Source organism: Ursus arctos, unplaced genomic scaffold (genome assembly GCF_023065955.2).
Source record: "Ursus arctos isolate Adak ecotype North America unplaced genomic scaffold, UrsArc2.0 scaffold_6, whole genome shotgun sequence".
Lineage (NCBI taxonomy): Eukaryota > Metazoa > Chordata > Mammalia > Carnivora > Ursidae > Ursus > Ursus arctos.
Genome location: NW_026623078.1, coordinates 75,614,877 through 75,640,232, shown reverse-complemented (window position 1 = coordinate 75,640,232; position 25,356 = coordinate 75,614,877).

Below are 25,356 nucleotides of genomic sequence, written 5' to 3'. Positions count from 1 at the left end.
GGATGTATACTTCTAAGCTTTAGGTAGGATTTAAAACGAATTTGAAAGAAATCATATCCTCTCCTCAGGCCTATACTGTCTTTCCCTCTCTGCTGGGTTCACCAATATCTACAGTCTCTCCCCTCTTACCGCCCTCCCTGCCTCCCTCTCTCTTTCCCTCCTTTCTTTCCTCCCTTCTTCTCTTCCTGTGTTGGCACCACTTTATTTATTAAACAGCATAGAATTTTAAAACAATGTAACATAAATTAGGAAAAATCACATTCGTGCTTGTTAAATGCAGATATGATTCTATTTGAAAAAATGCCTAAAAAAAAAAAAAAGAGGACTAGAAAGACATAAGCCAAAATGTTAGGAGTGGTTTCCACTTTTGGTAGGTAGGATCTTAGGATGACTTTTTTTTTTTTTTTTTTTTGCATTTCATTGATTTTATTTTTAAACTCAGTGTATAACAGAATTGACTCGTTTTGGTGTACAGGTCTGTGAATTTTAGCATTGGTATAAATTTGTGTAACCACCATGTGTGGCTGCTTTCTCTGGTCCTTTCCTTCCCCAGGCCCTTCCCGCCTGTCCTGGTTTCCTATCTTTCTGCCTGCTCCTTCCTGTTCCCCTCAGGAGCCTTCTCCTTCTCCAGTTGCCTCTGAAATGCTGGTGTATAAGCCTTTTTTTTTTTTTTCCAACAGGAATTCTATCCCAGGGGTGATCTTACCCACTCTCACGGATTCCGTTAGGCACCTTCATACTGTCTCCTGGGCTGTATCTCCACTCTAGACCCATTTGATCGCATCCCTTTTGGACAACACCACGTGTCACAAATCAAGCTCATTTTCTCTTCCTGCTGTGGGTGTGTCTCTCGCATCCAAAATCTCCATTAATGGTGACACTGGAAACCTGGCCTCCCAAGCTAGCCCCCCCGCCCCGAGGCATTTTCACGCTGTTTCCACCACCTCCCTCATAAATCAACAGGCAAACCCCTGTGTGTCGTGTTTTTGGTGCACCCCTTGACCCACTGCCTCCTCTCCATCCTCCTTGTCCTGTCTTGCCTGGGTCATCTCGAAAACCTAAGTGGTCTCTTAGTCTCCGGTTTCTCTTCTCTCCTGTCCGTCCTTTCTGTTGCCAGCCTGGACTGCCGCTAAAACACGGGCAATATCATTTCACACCCTTCCAGAGCCACAGGATGGCATCCAGAGGCCTCCTGGTGACACCCAGGACTTTCACAATGGCCCCATGACGCTTCCGCAGCCCCATCTTCCCCTGCTGCCCCGGCCCACCTCTGAGCTTCGGCTCCGGGGCACCAGCTGGGACGTTCCAAGGGCCCCTGCCCGTTCTTCCACTGGGGAGCCTTCCCCTCTGTGGTCAGTTTAGTTCAGAATTTCCTCTTCTGCGCAGCTGTTCTCAGCGCTCTCGGGAAGGTGGAGTTGCTCTTTTGCATTCTCCTGCACGCTGACCACTGGGAGGTGGGAATTACACCCCAGGGGAGATCAGAATCCGAAGGACCTTGATAATAGGAGAAACAGTCAGAAGATAACAGGGTAATATAGACCAAAGGAGGCTCCAGCTAGGAAATGGGGGTAAAACAAAGGTTTAAAGACGTGGGTGGGCGTGGGGACAGGGAGAGTTGTCACAGAACTCACGCTGCTTATGTGCCAGTGGTGCTGTGTGGTCCGTCTGATCTATCTTCCCAACAAGCAGAAGCATCTAGTTTTCAGATTAGGAAGGCGAAGTTCAAAGCATTTGGGTGACTTGTCCCAAATGATACAGTTGTCGTCAGAGACAGTTTTGCGTGAGTCCAAAACCTCGTGCTTTCCAGGGAAGGAGCTTTGCTGGCAGGGGGCTCCCCGATGCTGCTCCGGAGGGAGCCGTTTCTGAGTCTGACGCATTTTCCCTTCAGGGCATCCACAGAACCCTGAAAACCCTGCAGGTCAGATGAGGGGCCATTTGCTGACAATGTGCCTCCTCCGTGCTGGCTGCCCTTCCAAAGAAGCCTCTTCAGCGCAAGCCTTCTAGAATGCCTTGGGCCAGGAAAGGTGTGAACGCTGGCTCTGGGTGGGGGGGGGAGGGCGAGGGTGATCACGTGCAGTGGGCGTCCACGCTTCCTTCTCAGACTGTTCCCATACCCAGCCAGGAATAGGGAGCAGGGCAGCAGGCTTCAGAAGCAAGACCACCTTCTGGTCCGTCTGAGTCACTCCCAGCAAATGGTGTGATGGTGTGGGTTGCTAGAGCTCTGGGCTCATCTATTTTCAAGTGCAAGAAAAAACCAGGCCAAGTCGAGAAGGGCAGGAGGACAGAGAGTAGAAAACCTTCTGTGCTAGGATTCAGGAGACCTGGATTCTAGCTCCGACACTCAGTAGCTCTGTGGTTTGAGCAAAGAACTTAACGTCTCTGAGCCTCAGAGGCCCTCTTGGTCAAGTGTGGATCACAGCGCTTACCCCACGTAGGAAGATTCAATGAGAATGCGCTATTTGTCGTTTGTAGGTGCCACATCTGCTTCTCCAGCAGCCCGTGAACTCCTGAGTGCATAGGACTGTCATCTTCATCTCTCTCTTTCTTTTCCATGAAAAAAAAAAAAAATAAGAGTTACTAGGGCACCTGGGTGGCTCAGTCCACTAAGCCTCCGACTCTTGATTTCAGCTCAGGTCATGATCTCGGGGTCCTGAGATCGAGCCGTGTGTTAGGCTCTGCACTCGGTGGGGAGTCTGCTTAGATTCCCTCCCTCCTCCCCCCACCCCTCCCCTGCTTGTGCTCTTTCAAATAAATAAAGAAAAATCTTTTTAAAAAAAGGACAAATTAGGAGACCATGTGTTAAGTGTGTCATAGCTCTTAGTACAAAGTTTGCTCTTTTACGATTCTGACAGTAATACTCTTCTGTATTTGGTAATGAATTCGTTCATGATTCTGTTCACTTTATTCAACAACTATTTGTCGATCTCCTCCCACGTACCCGGCAGCGTGTGGGTTCTTGACAGACAGTGATGACAAAAACGAGCAGCGGCCTCCATCACTGTGGGATCGAAGTACTGGTGAGGGACATGGTCATTCCGAGGACACACACATGGACACACACACACACACACAAGTGCACGTCGAGTTCTGAGAAGGAACATACCCAGGGGAAGTGGATGAGTATGTTGGGAGGAGGGACATGAGCTGGTCTATGGAGCGTGGGCCCGTCTCATCACAGATGAGACCTGAGGATGAGGGGGAGCAGGGCAGACAAAGAGTGGGGCTGGTGGGGAGTGGGGTTGCTTAGAGTGAAGCAAACTCATTCTAAGGTGGGTGTTTTCAGTCTCATTCCAGGGAGATCAGTTCTGGACCAGCCATTTACTAAGAGAGTTTCACGGTGTTCCAAAAGGAATTGCAGAGTGAAGGTCCTGGCCACAGGCAGGCTGGGAGCAGAGGTGTTCACGTCGTAGTGCATCTATACAACTGATGTCAGGGTCCCCCAGGGCTCCTGCGATGGGAGCTCTCTGCCAAGGGTCTTGGGGCCGTGAGCAGGACCTTCCAGTCATAGAGACTCCCGTTTCCCGCGGCCTGCCCTCCACCCTGGCCCAGAGGCACAGCCGTTCATTTGACCCCTCCTTCCGCTGTGCGTATGTGTGTGTGTGTGTGTGTGTGTGTGTGTGTGTGTGAAGACCCCCACTCCAAACTACTTTACTGGCAGGAGGCGGCCAGGAACAGCTGGGGACTGTTGTTAGCTTCTGGCAACATTCTGAAATTCCTTCCTTGAGGATCCTGTGCCTCTGAGCTGCTGAGGGCCCCTGACTTGACCTGAAGTTGAACTTAGCTGAAGGGTCCAGGGCTAGGAGTTGCCTCCATGTCAGTCCCGATAGCAGCATGAAATTGCACCATCTTTCTGAGAAGCCAAGGCTGCCTTGCTAGCAATTCCTGGGACGGGAAGACTATCAGAGGCCAGGTATTCTGCAAATCCGTTCCTGTTTTCCAAGGGCAGGATGGCCCCGAAGAGACCGACCAGATAAGACTACTGCTTTTGTTCACAAACACCCCAGGAGGTCCCCTACAAGATAGCAGCTCCTGGTGGGGATGAGGCAGAGAAGGGTGACTTCAGATAAGATGCTGGTTGGAGAGAATGGCTGTTTGCGAGGGTGGAGTTGCAAAACATCCGTTAATGGGTTTGTCCAAGGATGAACTTTCCATTCACAGAACCGGAGAATGGGGACTTGTAGCAATTCTGGTCTTTTTTTTTTTTTTTTTTTTTTTAATTTTGGTCTTTTTAAACCCTTCTTTTTAAACTCAAGTACAAAGAGCCCAGGAGAGAATAAGTGACTTTTCCTAGATCACACAGCAAGTGAGGGGTAAAGCTCTGTAGAATTTGGAGCCTCTGCCAAGGAACCCACTGTTTTTCCTACTATACAGCTTCCTAACCCCTGTGTCCCAGTACTTTGTGTTTCCCTCCTCTTATCCTTCTATACATTTATTTGTTCATTGATGAGTCCGTCCATCCATCCATCCATCCATCCATCCATCCATCCATCCATCCATCCCATCTGTCTGTCCCTCTGTCCATGCAGTCCTTTACGTGTTTGCTCATGAACATTTATTAAGAATACGAAGATGGCCATGACAGCCCCTAAAGGAATGGGTAACATCATGGAGCAGACACGCACACGTGCAGAGCAGAGCAGCATGGAGGGGGTGAAGCGGGAGGTTACCATGGTGAGGATGGGAAGCCTCCATGGGAAGATGGCCTTTCGGCTAGCTGTGCCTTCAGCAGGAAGAGGATCGCGTTTGCTGAAGGAGACGAACGCTTTGGCACTGTAACTCCGGAGGCAGCAGGAAGGGTGGATTGACGAAGCGACCTGTGGGTGCTAAAGAGATGGTCGAACAGTCAGTTCATCCAACAAGCCAGCGAGCCGTGCTTTGCGTCTTTAGGCGCCATCCGTGGCGTTGGGCGCTATGGGGATGTTAGGATTGGAAGGTCTCCCCTTCTCCGTGAGGAACTTGCCATCTAACGAGGGGGAAAAACAAGTGTACTCAAAACAATGGGAGGCAAAACTAACATTGACCCGGGGCTTGGGAGTGGGGGACTCTGGCCGCGCTCTGCCGTTTAGCCGCGGTGTTTCCGGGCCTGGACTCCCTCAGCTGAGAGGTGGCGAGACTGGGCACACCCTCCTGTCCTGGCCAGTCGTGAGCCTCTTCCTTCCTAGTCATGCGACCTTGAGAATTCGTTGAATCACATGGGAGCTCCTTTCTTCATCGGTGACGTCGGAGGAAGAAAACCCACGGCCCAGGGAGAGCGAGGACTGTCTGGGACCGCTTGGGGTGCGCCCAGAGAACAGACCCCGAACGAATGCTCCTTCTTTGCCCCGCACCCCATCGCTCTGGCAGAGTGGAGGCAAGTAATATATATGACATCACGTAAGAGGAAAGGCCCCTCATGGACGCCAGGGGAACTGCACGGGGGTTTCTCACGGGAAGTCTGGAGGCTCTTGAGGCCAGGCCCTGGGCCTCTCCTCATGTCTGGTCTTTCTCCTTGTTGTAAGTTGCGGCACAGACCTCCCCCTGCCCTAGTGACTCCTTCCCAGACACACGCAGAGGGTGACAGGCGCAGACACCGCGACAGACTGTCCTTGCCTCTCTGGTGCGGCGGCAGACACTCTGCCTCCTTCCTCTCATGAGGACCCGTGAGGCTGTTTCGTGGCTTGGGAAGTGGGTCTGTCGCAGGTTAAAGTCGTCACAACCGGCAACACGTACTGTTCTCACCTCGTTCCCTGATTCTGTTTTATTTTTCCTTCTCCATTGTTGTCATGTCTACCTCCACTGTCCCATCTCCCTGGACCACCCGCTCAATTTGTGCCTTTACCCGTTCCCCCTGTGCTTGGGGCTCTGGTCTCCCACTGGTTCCCCCTCCCGGCCACCTTCTTCCCCACAGCGAGAGGATCTTTTCTGCTTCCGTCCCATGAGTGCAATGCAGGCAAAAGATGCAGAGGACTCCCAGGGGCAGGGAGGCTGCTGCCACATCCTGCCTGGACTTTATTCTTGAGGAGATCTTCTCTGCTTTCCCTTTGTTTTTATACTGACAATTATTTCATTGTAATTTCATTTTTTTTTTTCTGCAGAAGGATTGAGTGCACCTTCTGTTCAAGGCTGTGCCTGCCCTGAATCCAGCCTTTTCTGCTTGTCCACAGCGATCACTTTCAAGTATAACATGTGATTAAGAACATGGACTTTCAATCCAGAATGTGTTCAGATCCTACCTCTGGGGGCACCTGGGTGGCTCAGTTGGTTAAGTGGCTGCCTTCAGCTCAGGTCATGATCCCAGAGTCCTGGGATCGAGTCTGCATCTGGCTCCCTGCTCAGCAAGGAGCCTGCTTCTCCCTCTCCCTCTGCCACTCCCCCTGCTTGTGTTCTTCTGAGCACTCTCTCTCTGTCAAATAAATAAAGTCTTAAAAAAAAAAAAGCCTACCTCTGCCACTTGCCAGCTGTGTGATCTTGGGCAAGTTACTTAACTTCTCTGTGTCTCTATATTCTCATCTCTACATGGGAATGATTATATGCCATACCTCACAGCGTTTTTGTGGAGGTTAAATGAGATGATACATACAAAGTTCTTAGAATTTCACCTAGTGTCGTGAGTCTTCATTCGATATTACCCATTCCAGAAACCTCCATCCTAGCACACTCTCTCTGTTAATGGTTTTGAGTGTGCTTTTGGCTTTCCTGCCTCTGATTTCAGATGCTCTTTTCACCTGCCTGGAATGATGTCTCCTCCCTTTTGCTTGTACCCACATTCTCCTTCTGGTCCCTGACTGAGCACACTCAGGAAGTGGCCCGGCCCAGGCAGGCCCTCAGTCCCACTCCAGGTCCACGACTGAGTTACGGTGCGGGACACCAGGTCTCTCTGGCTTCCGGCTTTCCCTCCTTGTAGTGGAGATGTTCATGCAGACCTTGTGGAGTTGTCCCAAGTGAAATCCTCAGACTCTGGCAGGTAGTAGGTACTTAAGAAAGGCGAGATGTTATTAAGCCAAATCTTACGAATCCTGCCTGCCTGGACATCCCCTCTGAACTCCTTTGTAATTACTGGTTCATCTGTTGACTGGTCACTCACTGGCCATGTAGTACCTTGTGTCACCTTTTACATTTTTTTTTCTTTTTCTGCTTGGAACTGTTATTGGACTCTTTTTGCCATTCAGCTTGCAAAGATGCCTAGTACCCTGCTCACTGCACTGGGTGTCCCTTGAGGTAAGATGCTGCACAAGCGTTTCTAACTTGACTGCAGTTTATCGCGAATCCCCTCCATGCCAGAAGCCTCGTGCGGGGCTTTCGTCTGCTGGTGCTTCACGGTCTTTTCACTTTGGTACAGCAGCCGGGGGGTGGCCCAGGGCTTTGAGGCCACAGCTCTCTTGATAATGTTTATTTATTTATTTTTTTGCATCTTTATTTTTGTGTGCTAGGCTCTTTCTCCCTGACTTGGACTTTTCCTGGCTGTCCCATTGGCCAGGTGGGAGGCCGACATCAGCCCCTGGGTCCAGACTTGGGGCTCAGCAGATAAGGGCTCATTCTCAGAAGCAGCTCGGTAATTGGTGGGTGGCTTCTCCTCTTTGTTTTCTTCTCCACGAAAATACGAGCCTTGCAATTGTGTTCCAAGAAACATTTCAACAGTCCTGCATGATGGACGTTTCCTTACCTGAGATAAGGCCTGGGTGTCAGCACTAAGAAAGGAGAAAGGTAGAGTGGGGAGGAAGATTTCGCAGGCACGGACACCACCTCGGGCAACAGCAGCCTGGAGACTGGACTGCCTGGGCGTCCCCTCCTGTCCCAGGCGCAGACCTCCTGAGAGGCGCAGGGGCTCTTGCCCCTGGAGGGGAACCGTGGGGCCTGCAGTGGCCGTGCTCAAGGCCTCACGGTGGGGACGGGTGGCTGTGGCTGTGGCTGGAGCAGACGGTCCCTGGATAAAGTTGAGTCCAGCCTTCTGGTCCTGGCTTTCGGTCCCTCCCTGAGTGATCCTGAGCATACCACTCAAGCGCTGTGGACCTCGGTTTTCTGCCTGCAAAGGAAGCGTGTCTTTCCAGTAGTTTAAACGTGTTTTTTTTTTTTTTTTAAAGATTTTATTTATTTATTCGACAGAGATAGAGACAGCCAGCGAGAGAGGAAACACAAGCAGGGGGAATGGGAGAGGAAGAAGCAGGCTCATAGTGGAAGAGCCTGATGTGGGGCTCGATCCCGGAACGCCGGGATCACGCCCTGAGCCGAAGGCAGACGCTTAACCGCTGTGCCACCCAGGCGCCCCTAAACATGTGTTTTTTAAAAAGCATCAAAGTGCTTTACATTTTTCTCCAAAAAAGAATCATATGCATATTCCAAGTTCATAAAACATAAAAAGAGCAGCTCCATGTGAAGGAGGTAGGACTCCCAGGGTCCTGCCTGGCTCTTTCCTGTCGTTTTCTGCACCCACATGTATTCCCCGAAGCTCCTCCGTGCAAACTTGGCTTCCACAAACACAGTTAGAACCCCCTGGACTATCTACTGTCCGCTGTCTGTCTAGGCTATCCCGTCGCTGCAGTGATGCTCCCCCTTCTGTGGAGACAGAAGAGCAGTGCCTGTGGGCAGGGGTGAAGGTAGGAGTAGTTAGCCGTTATGACCCAGTCACAACGGAGCAGAGATGATGCTGGTCAGCATACTGGTTGAATATTAGTCACTTTTTGTCTTAAAAACATTTGGGATAAGATTGTATTCATATCGTTGTGTTCTATTAGTAGTACTATGTTGTATAATGTATTTTAAAATACGTTCTTTGGGTCCCATGCAGATTCATTTGAATAACAATTTGGGGCTATTATTTGGAACAGTGTGCATAGGAAATGGGTTAATAGCAACAAATAAACAACCCTAAATAAAAACATGAAAGCCTTTATTCTGGATCTTTGGTAGGGTGACAGTCTCCAGGAGGAATGGGCAGAATGGTCTGGGACTTGAGTTGGCTCTGAGCACAGTCAGGGCAAGAATAACACCAGTAATTTAATGAAGGGCTGTCTTTGGGATAAGTTAGTTTCCATGCCTAGCAGCGCATGAAATAGGTGTGTTTCTTAGGGCTGCCTTAACAAATCATCGCAAATTTAGTGGTTTGAAAAAAACTCTGGAACTTTCTTTTCTCACAGTTCTGGAGGCCGGAATCTGAAATTAAGGTCCCAGCAGGGCCACACTGTCTCCAAAGGCTCTGGGGGGAGAATCCTTCTTTGCCTCCTGCAGGTTCTGGTGGCTCTAGACATTTCTTGGCTTGTGACTGTATAATCCCACCTCTGTCTTTGTCTTCAGACAGACTGATTCCCTTTTCCTTGTGTCTTCTTCCTTCCTGGTATCTCTCATGAAGATCCTTGTTGCTGGATTTAGGGCCCACCTGGGTAATCCAGGGCGATCTCAAGATCCTTAACTTCGTTACATCCGCAAAAGCTCCTTTCTCAAGGAAGGTCACATTGATAGGTTCTGGAGGTTACGATGTGGGCATATTTTTGGGGTGGCCAGCATTCAACCCACCACAAAATATTATTAACCTGCTCTTACACATGAGAAAACCGGGCTTCAATCCGTGCAGGTCATTTGTCCATAGCTGCTCAACTGGTGGGTGGCAGAGCTGGGCGAGGACGCCCCCTGAGGAGTGCTTCATGCTCCCTGTACTACAGAGCATTGTGGAACGTCAGGAGGGACCAGGCAGATAGATGTAGGACAGTCCCTAACAACCCAGATCGGAAGGCCCTGCTTTGCCCACAGAGGGCGCTCAAGGTCAGTCTGTTATGGAGGTGGTTATTGACTGAGGCCTCTGCCTGAGCTTCTGGGGGGTGGCAGTCTGATGTGTCTGTCTCTGTATCCCTAGCACAGCGCCGAAAATGTTTGCTAAATGAAACTGAATGCCTGTGAGAAGATACTCCGCTCACATGTCCGCGTACCTTCATCGTGTCTATAGTGTGTAGTGGGTGGGAGTGCCGAGGCGCTGTGGGAAAGGCTGTATGGGACCAGAGCTCGCTCTGGGAGGTCCAGTGCCTGTCTTATCCACCGTCTACGTGAGGGACTTCAGGTCGGTCACTCTGCCTTGCTTTCCAAGTATGTAAGGTGGTGTTAGTAATACTCGGCCTTCCTGCAGATCTCACTGGGTGTTTCTATGTTATGTTGATTTTGTGGGGTATGTGTCAGGATGGGGGGAGCGTCCTGTTGAAGGCAGGAGGAAGTACAAGATAAAATTTCCAAGCCCCTTCCAGCCCTGGGGTTTTGGGAAAAAATTTAATCATGTTTTACACCACCAGATGTAAGCGCATATTGTAACTGTGGGGGCAACATGAAATTGAGGACAATTGTGCTCTTTCACATTGATGAGAGCAAGAAGCATTCTGGTTAAACTGTGATCAGAAGGATGGAGGTCAGACAGAAATTCCTTTGTGATGGCAGGGGATCTGTTTCATGGGAACAGGGCCTGAGGCCGGCTTCTCAGGGGGCAGTTTGGGAACTGGGAGGACTGTGGTGTGCAGAGGCAGGGATGAAGGGTGACAAAACATTGTGACATAAGGAAAACTTGCCAGAAGTTCAGGCCGTGAAACCTTGTAGTTTGGGAATAGTTGGGAATTGAGATGGTCCTGGACTCAGTAAAACAGAGGCCACGTCCTTAATGCTCATCTCTTGATTTGGAGGTCTTTCCGCCTGGCAGAGGGCTGCGAGGCCTCTTATCTATGCAGCTGGTTTAGAGCTTGGGCTCTGGAGTCAGGCAGACTGGGTTAAGTTCCTCCATTGTCAGTTACCCCTTGTTGACCTTGTACAAGTTACTTAACCGTCCCAGGTTGCTTGGCTGTAATAGTGATACTGATGCCTCCCTCCTGAGCTTAAGTGTGAGGATTAGATGAGTCAGGGCATGTGAAACACTTAGCACCCTGCTTGGCACACAGTAAGCATTTAGAGACTCTGACATATACGTGTGAAACCCTGTCATCCTCATCTGTGCCGTGCGGACAGTTTGGAAATTCTCCAGGTTGGGGCAGAAGAGCCTCTGTGATTTTAGATGACAAATGCTTTCCATGTTTCAAAATGAAGGCAAATTGAAATTTGGTATTTTTTAGATCAAAAACCTTAAGGCAAGGCTTAGTGGAGCGCCACAAGTCCCGTTTTCTGTGATTGTGGGTCTCGGGCAGGGTGTTGGATGCCTCTGCTCCCCCTGACATCCTTCTGCTGCTTTGGTGACTGCCCACAGACAGGCCAGCTCCCAGTCATCTGAAACACCAGTCAGAAGGCAGGAATTTGCAATCCGTTCCAAGCTGGAAGTGACTTTCATGTGATGGGGCCTCACCGCTCTGTGACTCTGTAACCAATTCTCCCAGCACTGGCGGCTCTCCAGATGCCTGGGATGTGATCAGTTGACCAAACAACTTCAGGTCCCATTCAGGAGAAGCCTGTGTCTGGCTTCTGGTCCAAGAGCTCCCAGGACATGCAAAACGCAACTGTGATCAGAAGGATGGAGTTTCTTTGTTTTCTTCCCCGTTCCCCAAGTTTCTTTGTTTTTTCCCCCGTTCTTTTCAGGCAGCTCTTCTTAAGTGAGAAACCTACAACCTTCAACATTGAAAGAAGTTAAGTTTAGGTAGAACAAATCAGGGCTGGACGTCGATGACTGAGGAGATCACCATATGTGGCAAACGTTCATTTTTTACTGAACCAAAGTAAATGGAAATGAACTGAATTGCCTTCCACCCATTTTTGTGAGCATGTTGGGGACGTTCATCGCCTCCAAGGGGGCCTTATAAAAGGAAGATGGCCCTGGGAATCCCAACACTGGCTTCTGGCACTAGCTGGGCTCCTAACTCACTGTGAAACTCTGAGCCGACCTCCTAACTTCTCAGGAAGTCAGTTTCCTTATTTCTAAAATTAGTTGGCTTCAGAGTTTCCTTCCTTGTTTAAAATTCTTTAATGTATTTTCTAGTGTTAGTTAAATTCTCTGTTGGTAGATTCCTAAAGGAGTTTGTAAGGATCTCTTATGTTTGTTAGTGCTCCATTGTTTCCTTTGCTGTTTAGGACCTTCTGAGCTTGGCAGAGCAGCTTGTGTTACCCTAGCACATAGCTGCGGAAACTGAAGTCCAGATAAATTGAGTGTCTTGGCTTGACCATGACTTTTTGGGGGGTGAACGGAGGAGGCGAGAACAAAACTCAGATCTCCTGATATCTAGTCCAGAATTCCTTTCCCATCTTGACACGTACGATTGTTGACAGCGCAAGAAACCGTATCTGACCCCGGCTGTCTCCATCAGAGGCAAAATCCTGCTCAACTTGTTCTCCTGGATAATGGTCATCAGCTACCCCAGGTGGCTGTTCTTGGGTTCTCTTTTGGGGTTCAGTTTATGATCAGATGTGCTATGTAAACAATTCAGATTTTCAGGGTGAGTCTTATAATCAGGCATGCAAAGTCAACGGGTATGTGGGAGTTTCGGTTGGAAATGAGGTTGGTGGGCATCTCTGCTCCACCATTAACTGGACACTCATTTACCTTTGTTTTTACATCTTTAAAATGGGTGATGCAATATCTAATATTTAGGATACTTAGTACATTAGTTCTCTTGCTCTCTCCATGTTATCTTACTCATTTGTAATGAAGTTTTGGGGTTCATTACAGTTATGTCACATAGGAACATTGAATGACAGAGTGGTTATGATATGTTGCTATGGGAAACAACTGATACAAAGTGGAGTGTTTTGTATGTACTTATTTTTGTATAAAAATGTGAAATAAAGCATACAATGAAGAGAGAAGGATTATCATGTGGATTAATAATGGTTTTTGTATAGATGGTGGGACGACCAGCGCTTATTCTTTTTGCTTTCGTGCTTTTCCTTAAGTGTATACATTGACCATATGTTAAGGTGGTAATTAGTTTTAAAGAGTTTCTGCCTTTAAAGGTGTACAGGTGACGATTTTATTTGATTGGGGAAAAATTGGACAACCAGGGTACTTCCAGGTGGTTCTTGAATAAGACTGATTCCCAAATATTTTCAAAACAGACACAAATTGTGTCATCCACAGTAATTGCTAATTAACCCTCTTTTTGTTCAATTAAGACAGCCGCTGTCAGCTGCCGCGGGTCAGTGGGATTGAGGCTGCTGCTGCCAAGCGCAGTTGGGGCCCGGGCTTCACATCTGCTGCTCGCCTTTGCCAAACAGCTGTGTTCCGAGCAAGCAGCATGATGACACTCACCTGCAGGAAATGTGGGTCGTGGCGTTGGTCTGCAGGCTGGGGGACAAAGAGCTGACAGTTCCACTCCAACAGGTGGGCCAGCCAATGGAGAACGGGCTAGAGCAATGCAAAAAGAATGTCTGTTGCTCTCAGTAATGCGTGAGGGTGACCCAGCTGTTGGATAAGACCCTGGGCAGGATGCTGTTGCAGTCTGGCTGCGAACCCACAGTCCCCCGGCCCGGCACTTACAACACGGAGGATCCTGGCGGAGTGTCCCCCCCCAAGCCAGAGGGCAAAGACGGCAGACACACAGCGGCGCCAGTTGGACACACGAGTCACTGCTCGAAGGTGTATTTTTGCTGCAGTTCTCTCCGTCTTGTTGGGAACAGAGAGGAGTACTTTCTTTGCTCTCAATAAGGAATAGCTCCCAAACTGAAAAACGGAGGAGCTTTATTTCATACATGATCATACATTTTTATTTTAATTTTTGTATTTAAGTGTATTTAATTTTATGGTTGAGTTTTGTTTTGTGGCAGGTGGATAGTGCTTTTCTGTCTCCAAAAGTAACAGTGTTCCCTTAAAAGCATATTGATTTAAATAAAAAAGGGGTCACTATGATGTTATTAATAATATAGTTTGAGCGTGGAATTGGCAAGTCTTTAAAGTGAATTGCAAACAATTGAAATGTGGGCAGTACTATTATTCAGGGCCTGGCATGGAAAGGTCTGGGGTACTGTTGTCTCACCTACCAACTGAGTGAATGTAACTCAGCAGCTCTCAAACCTGTCTGTATATTGGAATCACCTAGAAGGTGGGGGTGGGGAGGGGTGGGGAGGTCTTCAAAACTACTGCCGCCTGTCTCACACCCCTGGAGATTCTGGTTTCATAGGTCTGGGGTATGTCCTGGGCTTTGGAGGTTGTCAACGATCCCCAGGTGGTCCTAATGTCAAGCTCCTTGGGACCGACTGCCACAGCACATCTTCGATGTCCCCGAGACTTAGTCTCCTTGTCTGTAGTATGGGTGTGTTGAGTGTCTGCTATACAGGATCTGCCCTGGCCTTTGTGTTCTTAAAAATACAAGCAAGCACCTTCAATGAATGGTTTAACATCTTGTCCCTGAAAGGGGTTGCTGGGCAGGATGAGTCATCCGGGTTCTAGGTGGAGAAGAAAATGTTGGCGCAGGTCTCATCTGGGCTGTTGGTGCAAAAGGAAGAAGCTGGAACAGAAGATGGAGAGGAAGGGGGTGCCTTGTAGAAACTCTTTAACCCAAGCTAGCTTCCCTGATCATATTTTCGGATAGAAGTGGTGTGGCATGGGGCAGAGCTAAGCTCTGGATCTAGGAGCTATGGGCTAGACAGACGAGCCCCCGCACCTCTTGGTGCCACACTTTCCCCATTTGGAAGATGTGTGGGGGGCGCTAATTGGTCTGTAAGGTCCCTTCGATTGTGTATGGGGTCATCTAAGGCTTCCTTCCTCTTACCCCAAAGTCCTTTCTTGGCTTTTTGCCAATGGAATCCCCTAAGGGCCAGTAGATGGCAGTAGAGACTTTTGAATTGGGATTTTAGAGCTTCTGGCCCGCCTGATTTAGGCCTCCTACTCTGGCAATGCTGGGAATGCTGCCCCAGAACAGTTCTCTGCTGCTGAGTTCAACAGCTGCTGTCTGAATGTACCCGTTTGTGAGCCACAAAGGGGCAAAATTTAAAGGAATAGTATTTCTTTGGCGTTCCCAGCCCAGCCAGAGCACGGCACAATAGGACCAAGCTGGTGCTCAGAGCCCAGTCACGTCAGACCTCCCCTGGGGCTGATGTTGGGTCCCTGTTCCTAAAGTGATGCATGAGTAAGGGAGTGTGGGAGAGCACAATTGGACTTTTGTGCTAAAAGAGAAACCTGGGCCATTTTTAAGGCAAAACCAGTTTCTGGGAGGGACTTAAATTTGTACACTACCGTATAGCTTTAAAGGACATTCATATATTTGAACTCATTTCATCTTCGAAGCAACCCTTTGAAGTTGGTAGAAACAATTTTCAGCTTCATTTGTCAGGTGAGGGAGCTGAATCTCAGGGTAAATGGGAAAGGGATTTGTTCAAAGGCATCTTGCTCTAAGGAGGTGATCAGAAACTCGAACTCAAGTCATTTGACTCCTTAGCCCAGTCTGCTTTCTGTTGATGGACGCATGTGGGCTAACGTGTCTCACATTTGTATTCCTGTAGGAACTTGGGGGATATACATTTGGTAAGTCTTCATTGTTCCCTTACTGTGTGTTAGGCACTGAACTGTGTTATGGCAATACAGAAATTAAAGATAACTACCCTTACCCGTACCTATCACTTTATACATTCTAGGAGCCATTCTAATTACTTTAAAAATAATCACCCAAAATAAGAAATAACAATAATTGTCAATTTAACAACCCTTTGAGGTACGTATTGCCTTACCCCAATTTAGAGATGAAGAAACTGAGACACAGGGAAATCATAAAATTTACTCCAAATCACAGGGTAAGCAGAGAGGCTGGGATGCAGAGGCGGTCAGTAGTGTTCTTGCTGTCTGTCTTTTCAAAAACACTCTCATCGAGATATAATTCACATACTCTACAATTCGCCCATTTAAGGTGGACAGTTGAGTGGTTTTTAGTATATTTGGCGGAGATGAGAAAACATCACCACAGTCCATTTTAGACCATTTTTCATCACCCTAATAGGAAGCCCTGTTTCCATTAGCAGCTGGGCAGTGGTGTTCTCAACTGCTAGATGCTGTATTCCCTCTCCATGGATGAAGCCTCCGTTATCTCCTGTCTTCCAAGAGCTGTGCTGGCACTTAGATAGATGATTACATTACAATGCAATCAACATGACCCAAAGACCCCATGGCCTACAGCGTAATACAGAGCTTCGAAGCAAGGACTTCTACCTAGAGAGGGAGAGAGAATGGTTTTCTGTAGGGGGCCTGAGTTTTCTGTTTGTGACAGAGCTGTGGGTCAGTACTCCTGGAAATTAAAATGCAATTCGTAGAGGGGACCCTTAGCCCTTGTCTGCCAGGGGTTAGTGACTGTGATGGTATCAGATTAGCTAAAGACCCCTTTTAGTCCTTGTGGGGATGTGCTGGGCGGGCAGGAGGATGGGGCGCAATCTGGGGTGAACAGAGGTAGGTTAAGAGCCCTGAGCTCCTGGTATGTACGCTGTCACCAGGAAACTCGGTTGGCTTCCCTGTGATCCCCGGGGTCAACCTGGCGTGCTAAACTTTTCCAAGCGGTGAAGCTGGTCTAGGATATGCCTTATCTTGGGAGTTGCCGAAACTTTCACGGAGCAGCGGGAGGACCAAGGAGCCCACAGCTGGGTTTCACTTGCTCCGCTCCAGTGCAGCGTCAGGGCCTCAACGTTTCCGGTGCTTATGAAGATCCCTACCAGCTGGCTCGGAACCCAGCTCCTAGGAGAGCTGTTTCTGGGAGGACTCTGAAGACGGCTTCAGCTTCAGGAATGGCGAGAAAGCTACAGTCGGAAGTCTCATTTTCATAACTTCACAGGAATAATAACAGCGGCCATTCGTGGAATGCCTTCCAAGTGCCAGATGGTATGTTAGGGATTTTTCGCTTACTTCACGAAAATCTCCCAATAAACCTGCCAGGACCCCATTCTTACACCCACTTTAGTGGAGAGGAAGATCAGAAGGGGGGGAAGGAGTGTGCCCCAGGTTCAGAGAGCTGGAATGCTAACCAGAGTACCCAGCTTGTCCTGGTTTGCCCGGGATTTTCCTGGTTTCGAGACTGAGATCCCACACCCCAGAAATCACCTCAGTCCTGGGCAGGCTGGGACAGTTGGTGGGTCTAATACTCAGGACCGTTGGCTTCCCTCTGCTGGGCCTGCCATCTAGGTGCTGAGGTTTCTTTGGTTGCTTTCTTGACAGCAGTACGTGGTTTAGGCTTCCCTTCAAAACCTACGTAGGGACATGCCATGCCCCTCCCTATCTGTCCCTGAGTGCCTGCTCCCTTGCCTACTCAGAGCCTTGTCTCCTCCCAGCTGTTTCCTGGCTCCCTCACTTGCCTACTTGTTCTTGTTTTGAGGCAGGCCTTTTACCGTTTATCTGTTTGTAGCTTCCCCCACGCGCCCAACCCACTGCTGACTACAAATCATACGAAGATGGGGGCTTGAGTTCCAGCTGAGCCCCCTCCTAGCTATGCCCCTTGGGGAAACCACCTCCTGGAGCCTTTGTTTCCTCCTCCAAGGCAAGATGCCAACTGTACTCCCCTCTCAACACTGCCGTAGAGTTTCACTTACACACAAGATAGGAAAGTTGATTTTAAACATGAAAGGCACTGCGCATGTTGGCTGTCATTACTGTTGGTGACTTCCTCCTTTCCCTGCCTACCTCGGGAAGGATAAATGAGCTCAACGACTGTGTGGACCTGACTTAGCATGGGAACTTTTGGTGCTCGCTGGTTGGGCTACCCACAGCTTCTGTGTCCTCTGATTCTTCTCTGCATTTTGTGAATTGAAATACAGGGTTTTGTGAGTGTCCAAGAAATTAGCTTGTGGCGTGCTTAGTCTTGTGTCTGGACTGGGTTCAAGCTGGAAAAGGAGGTTGGAATCGGGTGTCTTCAAGTCAGCTGTTAGACCCAGTGCTCGGAACGTGGGCTCACAGTGCTGTCAATAAGTACTGTGGCATGAAGGGATCAATGAACGAATGGGGGACAGCATGTGCAGAGTAAGTGACGGGGAGAACACTAGGACGGGAGGCAAATGCCTCACAGGGCTAAAAATACTGAATGCACACAAGCCACTTTCTGACAAACCACCCTAAATCTTTGCTAGAACAAGGTGGCTTCAGAAGAAATGCATTGAATGAAAAGTGTAAAAATCAATGTGGTCCCCTCTTCTTTTCACACATTAGCTTCTCTTGGCTTTGGCCCTTCCCGTGCTGGCCACTTGTCTCTCATCAACTGAGCACAGGAATGAGCCATTTTTGTTGTATCTATTTTAGAAGCACTTACAGAGATTAGTTTTCCCTCCTCTTCACACCAGAACTTGTGGCCATTGTCAATTACTTCTGTTATTTCTTCTTTTCTCACTTGTTTACTTCACCTCAGTGTTCTCTGCTGGTTTCTTTTTTCCACCGAAACCTCTTACATTGGAAGGCTCTGGGCCCCGTACCCGGGCCCCTTTTTTCCTAACTACACTCCATCCTTTGATGACCTCATTCAGTCTTTTGGCTTCAGTTGTTCTTATTTTTAAATATTTTATTTGTTTATTATTTAGAGAGAGAGTGCACACACATGTGAGCAGGGGGAGGAGCAGAGGGAGAGAGAATCTCAAGCAGTCTCCCTGCTGACCCCAGAGCCCGGCATGGAGCTCCATCTCAGGACCCTGAGATCATGACCTGAGCCAAAATCAAGAGTCGGGTGGTTCACCGGCTGAGCCACCTGGGTGCCCCTTCAATTATTATTTATATCTTCTGACTCTCACATTTGTATCTCTGGTCTAAACCTCTTTTGAAGTCATGTAATCAGTTGCCTACATGGCATTCTCACTTGTATTTTTAATAGAGATCTAAACTCCACATGTCCCAAACTCTTCCGATCTGCACCGAGCCGGCCCTCCCAACGGCCCCTCCTGTGCGCATCTTCATCATCATCTCAGCCGAGGGCAGCCTTCCAGCTGTCCAGGCCACACACCTTGGAGACATCCTTGACTCCTCTTTCTCCCTCATTCCCACTTCAAATGTGCAAGAAACCTTCCAGTTCAACGTAAAAATTCTGTGTTTCCTGGATACCAAGAACAGATTATATCACCTTTTAATATCTCCATATTAGGAATGAGTCCCACAAACCGGCATCTTAAGCTCAACGAGATATGGTATATCGATTTTTGGTCATTGTTGAGCTCTTCACAATAGTCAGGTCAAAGTCACTGTCATTTCCCACCTGGATTGGGCTCCCTTCCTCTACTTGCACAATCCATTGTCTATTCTCAAACAATAGCTAGGGTGACTCATTTACAGCATAAATTAGATGAAAATCTTCCAGTGACTTCTGTCTCATACTAAGAAAAAGCTGATGTTCCCATAATGTCCTAAAGACTCTATGTGACCGAGCCCTTCTTTCCTTTCTGATCTCATCCCCACTCTCTTTACCCCCCATGCATGCTGCCCCAGCCCCACTAGCTTCATTGCTCTGCTGCAAGAAATTCAGACACATTTCCACCTTTGGGCTTTCGCAGTGGGTGTTCTTACTCCTTCAGGCACTCTTTTCTCAGATATCTGAATGGCTAACACCCTTATTTCCTTCAAGTTTTGCTCAAACATCATCTTATCCATGAGGCTTACTTCGACTGCTCTAATTAAAACTAAAATTGCAACTGATCCCTTACCCCAGTACTTTTCTCCCATTCTCTGCCCCCTGCCCATAGCACTTACCACCTCCAAAATACTTTACAGTTTACTTATCAATACCTAGCTTCTGTTACAAGAATGTCAACTTCACGAGGGCTAGAGCTGTTTTGTCTGTTTTACTTATCGAAGTATCCCAAGCACCTAGAGCAAAAGACTTTCAAATTCGTGAAAAGCAGCAGTGATCAGAGAATCAACTGTCGAGCATATAGACTTGTCAGAGACCCTGGTGTGATTTCTGTGACGACAATGAATGTTTTCCCTCCCGTCCTTTCAAAATAAGACTCCCAGAGCTGAAGCCATTATTGAAAGCAGTGGTGGGGAAAGGGGTGGGAAAGATGGCCCATGAGAAACAGCTAAGTCAGCAACTTTAGTGAGCTTAGGTAAGTCAGAAGCTGGGCGGCCGTGTGTGACTTTCATTAATCATCCTCTTCACACCACATCAACACAAGTGATGACTTTTGTCTGCACCTCCTGCCTCCAGTGCCATGATATATGGCTTGAGAAGAGTCCCCGGCACTAACTGTTGAAGAACCCAAAAAGATGAATGCTCACATCCTGGCCTGTGAAGGAAGTGGGAATCATAGCGAGGGGTGGATGGGCTCTACAAATCTGTGTTGGTTTTGGTCTCCCAAGCCTGGCCTGGCTGTTCTCCCCATACAGGGGCCTGGCAACTGTTAGCCAGCAGAAGAAATAGCCCTTATGTATAGATTTGTGCCCCCTTGGTTGCATGGCTCCCTAAGAAGTCAACAGGAGAGGAGGACCAATGAGGGCAAAGTTACGAGATCAAGCAAAACAGTGAGATTTGGAACCCCTCCTCTGTGCAACCTTTCTGCTCTTTCCCTGACTCTCCACCCCAACAGAGGGCTCCAGGTGAGGATGTGTTAATATAGGCAGAGACGAGAAATTAGATCCAGAGTCTCATTTTGCCATTTCCTGCACCCTTGGGCAAATTATTGATTCTTTTTCGTTTTCCCATGATTTATAAAGTGATAATCTCTTGTAGCTGTATAGAATTGTAGATGTCACAAAATAGCTCTAATACGTATTAACTAATATGAGATTCTCAATTCTGTAAAGTCTGGGGGGATATAATTATCACTGTTTTACAGATGAGAAAATCCCCACGATTTGGAGAATTCAAGCCATTTGTCTGAGGTCATAAGGCTAGTAAATAGCGATGAAATAAAAATTCAGCTCTTCGTTTCTTAGTTCATAACTTTTAAGAGTCTCTTAGGCATTCAAATCTAACTCATTGACATTGAAGTTGAGTAACCAGTGACAACCCTACCAAGGAAAGATTTTCTTAAAAACAGAAGATGAAGGAAGGGCATAAAGACTATGGTTGACTGAAAAAGGTGAATCCTGTTAAATTTCTTCATTCATTGATTTTACAGGGTTTTTTGAGCACCCGCTTTGTGCTGTGAACTGTTCTAGGTATTTTATGTCCCATGGCACCTAAAGCTTGAAATAGCTTTGTATGGTAGGGAATAAGACCTTTCAAGTCCTGCAAAAGTTCATCACCCCATGTGGGTATTCCTTGTGGCTAGTGACCACATCCTAGGGGGTCTGTGGTTCCTAGAAAAAGCCATGCCTTTGTTCATGCTGTTCCCTTCATGTGTAATGTCCTCCCCTCAACTGGCTGCCCATCTACCTCTACTCCCCTTTGAAGATTCAACTCGAGCATCACCATGGGTGAAAGCTTCCTTGATACCTCACCACTTCTCACAGAATTGACCAGTGTGAACTCTGAACTCTGCAGACATTGTCACACTGTAGTCCTTCCTAACACTGGCTCATACATCTGTCTTCCTCGCTCTGAGTATCTTGATGGAAGAGATAGTATCCATTCAGAACCTAGAAGCAATCCAGGGACAAGCATCATTAACATTTTGAAATTTTTCAGTATATTATTATTTTTTAAAGATTTTATTTATTCGAGAGAGAGTGAGCGAGTGAGCGCGAGAGAGCGAGTGAGCGAGAGAGTGAGTGCAGGAGCGGGGGGAGGGGTAAAAGGAGAGGGAGAAGCAGATTCCCCCCCTGAGCGGGGGACCCGATGAGGGGCTCTATCCCTATCCCGGGACTCTGGGATCATGACCTGAGCCGAAGGCAGATGCTTAACCAGCTGAGCCACCCAGGCACCTGAAATTTTTCATTATATTATTGTCTAACATATACTTAAATACATTATTTTTCTAGATCTGAAGTCATGTGGTTTTATTTTCTCTTTTCTAACAAAGATGGATTTTCCCCTACATTTTAATGGTTCTTAAACTGGGACATACTTTACAACCAATATTACATTATTATTATTAATATTATAGTGTGTATCAACACCCAAATGTGATGTTAATTTGGCTAGTGAGTCTTAAATTACTACCATCTTGAATGAAAGAATACTGTGTGTGTATCTGCGTGTGTGTGCATATACTGTATTTTCCCAAATACGTGTGTATTATTTTCTCAAGTATACATAAGTATATATATATATTCATATATTCTGTAATGTATAGTAGACCACATAATATTATATTGTGAGCATTTTCTCATGACAGTAAATATTCCTTGAAAACATAAATCTTAATGGCTGCCTGGTTTACCACTCTATGAATGAGCCACACATTCTTCGATTACTGTTGGCCCTTGGAACTGTTTGCTGTTTTTTGCCAGTATATGTGTGTAATTCAGTGATGAACATCTGTGTGCGTATATCCGATTGCATCCTTTGATAAATCCCACAAGTGCATCACCCACTCAAAGACAAACACCTGTGTAGGCTGTGTGTCCAGGACACGTTGCCTGAGATGGCCTTCCCCAGTCCCCACAGCCTTGGTCTGCCCCAGCGCCACCTTCGAGGGGCAGAGAGAGATGAATGGTAGTTAGAGACCCCTTGGTGGCTGTCGGAGGACACTCAAACCTTCTTTTGCACACCAGCGACTTTAAGAAACGTATTCAGTCTTTTGTAAAAGAAATGAAAAAGTAAGATTTAAGCACAACTGTTGCATGGCATCCCTATCTTTTTTGTTTTATTTATTTTAAAAATGTATTTATTTATTTTAAAGATTTATTTATTTTAGAGAGAGAGTGAGCAACCCCGGAGGAGGGGGGCAGGTGCAGAGGGAGAGAATCTTCAGCAGACTCTGTGCTAAGCGCGGAGCCTGACAGGGGGCTCCATCTCACAATCGTGAGATCAGGACCTGAGTGGAAACCAAGAGTCGGACACTTAATGGACTGCGCAACCCAGGCGCCCCAGTGTCCCTGTCTTTGAACCGAAGTTACTTGAGTCCTGAAAGCCACAGGCTCGGTGTGGTCCCAAACTCTGATGTGAGGCAGGTATGGGAGCAACCCATCCAGACTGATGTGGACCAAGGAGAAATAATGAAACAAGGGAACAGCAGCTCAAGTTTTATGAAAGCATGTTCCATTCTGACTTTTAAACATTAAGTAAGCACCTTCTGTGTGTTGGCAGTGTGCTGGCTTTGGGAATGGAATGATGAGCAAGACCCAACTGTTACCTTAAAGAGGCTAAGAGACGAGCGGGGGTGTCCGAGGGGTAAGCGCATGTGTTTAATAAAGTATCATGACTGTTTTGTTGGGTTGACAGATGACGGCAAGGGCAGGTGGGAGGCACAGTTCATTGCAGGTGAGAGAAGAGGAGGTTCGGGAAAGGCGGAGTGAAGCTGGAGGGGAGACTGGAAAGCGGAAAGGTGAACAGAGATTGCTGAAGAAAGGTGATTTTCTTGCCTCTTTCGGCACTACCGAGAACCAACTCCCCTCAGCGTTTTTCCTGAAGGCCCAATTATGCTGTTTCCAGGGAGGACACTTTCATATATTTGTCCTCATTTTAACACCCTGGCCCGAGGGGAAATGCAGACCAATAGCTGCCTTTTCTTTTTTTTTTTTTTTTTTGGGTTGGTCAATGAGAGTAACTGGGCAAAGCTCAGAGGCTGGGATGACACTAATTATGGATGGCTCCTTCTTGCAGGATGACAGGATTGCTCCTTGCCCAACATATTTTTGTCCTGTAATAATTCAGTTTTGCTAAGAAGGCAGAAAGGAAGAGAATAACTTTCTGGAGAGTGCCCCTGAGATGTGGGAGCAGATGTGAACATGAGTCTGAACGGTTTAATGAGCCTGTGCTAGGGGATCACACCCAGTAATTTACAAGGACATTGATAAGACCTTCCTCATTCAGAGGTCACTTCTCTGGCCACATGGCTATGTGACAAACATCTGAGAACCAGGAAATGGGCGCAAAAAGACTCAGAGATGTCAAAGCTAATGTCGAAAAGCCTGTGGACTAAAGCAAAAATGCTTCCTGGCTTTGGTGCAGAACTAATTTTTTCTTACTTAAGAAACAGTTCTAACTTGGCAATCTGGTTTCCCAAGACATAGCAGATTAGATACAGAAAATCAAAAGTGGGAAGAGGAAGGGGGTGCAGGGTTCAGCTCAGGCAAGCTGCATCAAATCCAGAGGCCCTGGCAGAGAACTACTGGGAAAAAGCAGAGAAAACTCAGCAAGGGGCCATTCTCTGGCATTTCATGCAAGGACTACAACGAGCTATAGGTCACTGATTCCCTGTGGCTGTAAGGTGCAATGCGTGATGACCCTTGGTCACTGAACAGGACTAAAATTATATTTAGTGTCCTTAGTTTACACAGCCCAGAGAGGTGAGACACCTTTCTTTTCAAATAGCTAAGATATTTAATTTATACTTACAAAGTTTTTTTTTTTTTTTAAACTTGGAAAAAGCATTTATTTGAAATTCCTCTTTCTTAGTAAAACTAGGTTAACGAAATACTAGTTGGGTGCCTACTGTTTGGCGCCTGGGTGGCTCAGTCGGGTAAGTGTCTGCCTTTGGCTCGGGTCAGAATCCTCTGCCCCTCACCCTGCTCCTGTTCTCTCTCTCTCACTCACTCTCTCAGTCTCTGTCTTAAATAAATAAATAAATAAATAAATAAATAAATAAATCTTAAAAAAAAAAAGGCAGCTACTGTTGAGAGGCAAAGGAGAAGTCGTCTGTGTGTAGGGAGTCTATGGGGCATGAGAAAAGGGTGAATTATGGCTCATAGAGTCTTCTAGGGATCACAGAGGGACAACAGTTTGGAGATAACACCAGAGGTCAAGTCATGGTGGGCTCCATATGGCAAGGGGACACAGTGCAGGGTGTTAGCAAGGGGAGTCGAGTAGACAGATATATATTTAAGAATAATCATGTTGACCATCACAGGAGGGAGTGTGGCCTGAGTGTACTAGACATTTGACCATTCTGTCCATTCTCCAGAATGGCTCCTTTGTCCCTGGATAGAGTGACTTGAGAGATACCCATTTCTTCACTTGTGGTCTGATCAGTACTTGGGTGAGTTTGGATACCCATGTAGGCATCATGACATGGAGCTCCATCCATTGTGGGTCCTGTTACCTTGGATAAGACATTTCTCTTCCTGAACCATCCTTTTTTGATATCTAATATGGGTACCATAATTCTTGCCCTTCCTTTCTCATATGACTTTTGTGAGGATCAAATAAACAAGGGATGGAAAAGTGCTTCATAAAACAAAGTTCTCTTCCCCCCCCTTTCCCCCCTGTAAAAAATATCTTTTGCAATGCCAAGTCCTGAGCCGGGCATAAAATAGTGTGATAAACAAATTGACTCACCGAGTTCTGAAATGCTACTTGGATTTTATGTTGGATAATCTTGGTCTGCCATCTACAACCACTTTCCGTCCTTCATTTGCTCTGTTCCAGGATACTGAATTCAAGGAACTGTATCTCCTGGGCTCCCTTGCTTTCTACCTTCTGGTTGGGTTTTGCCAAG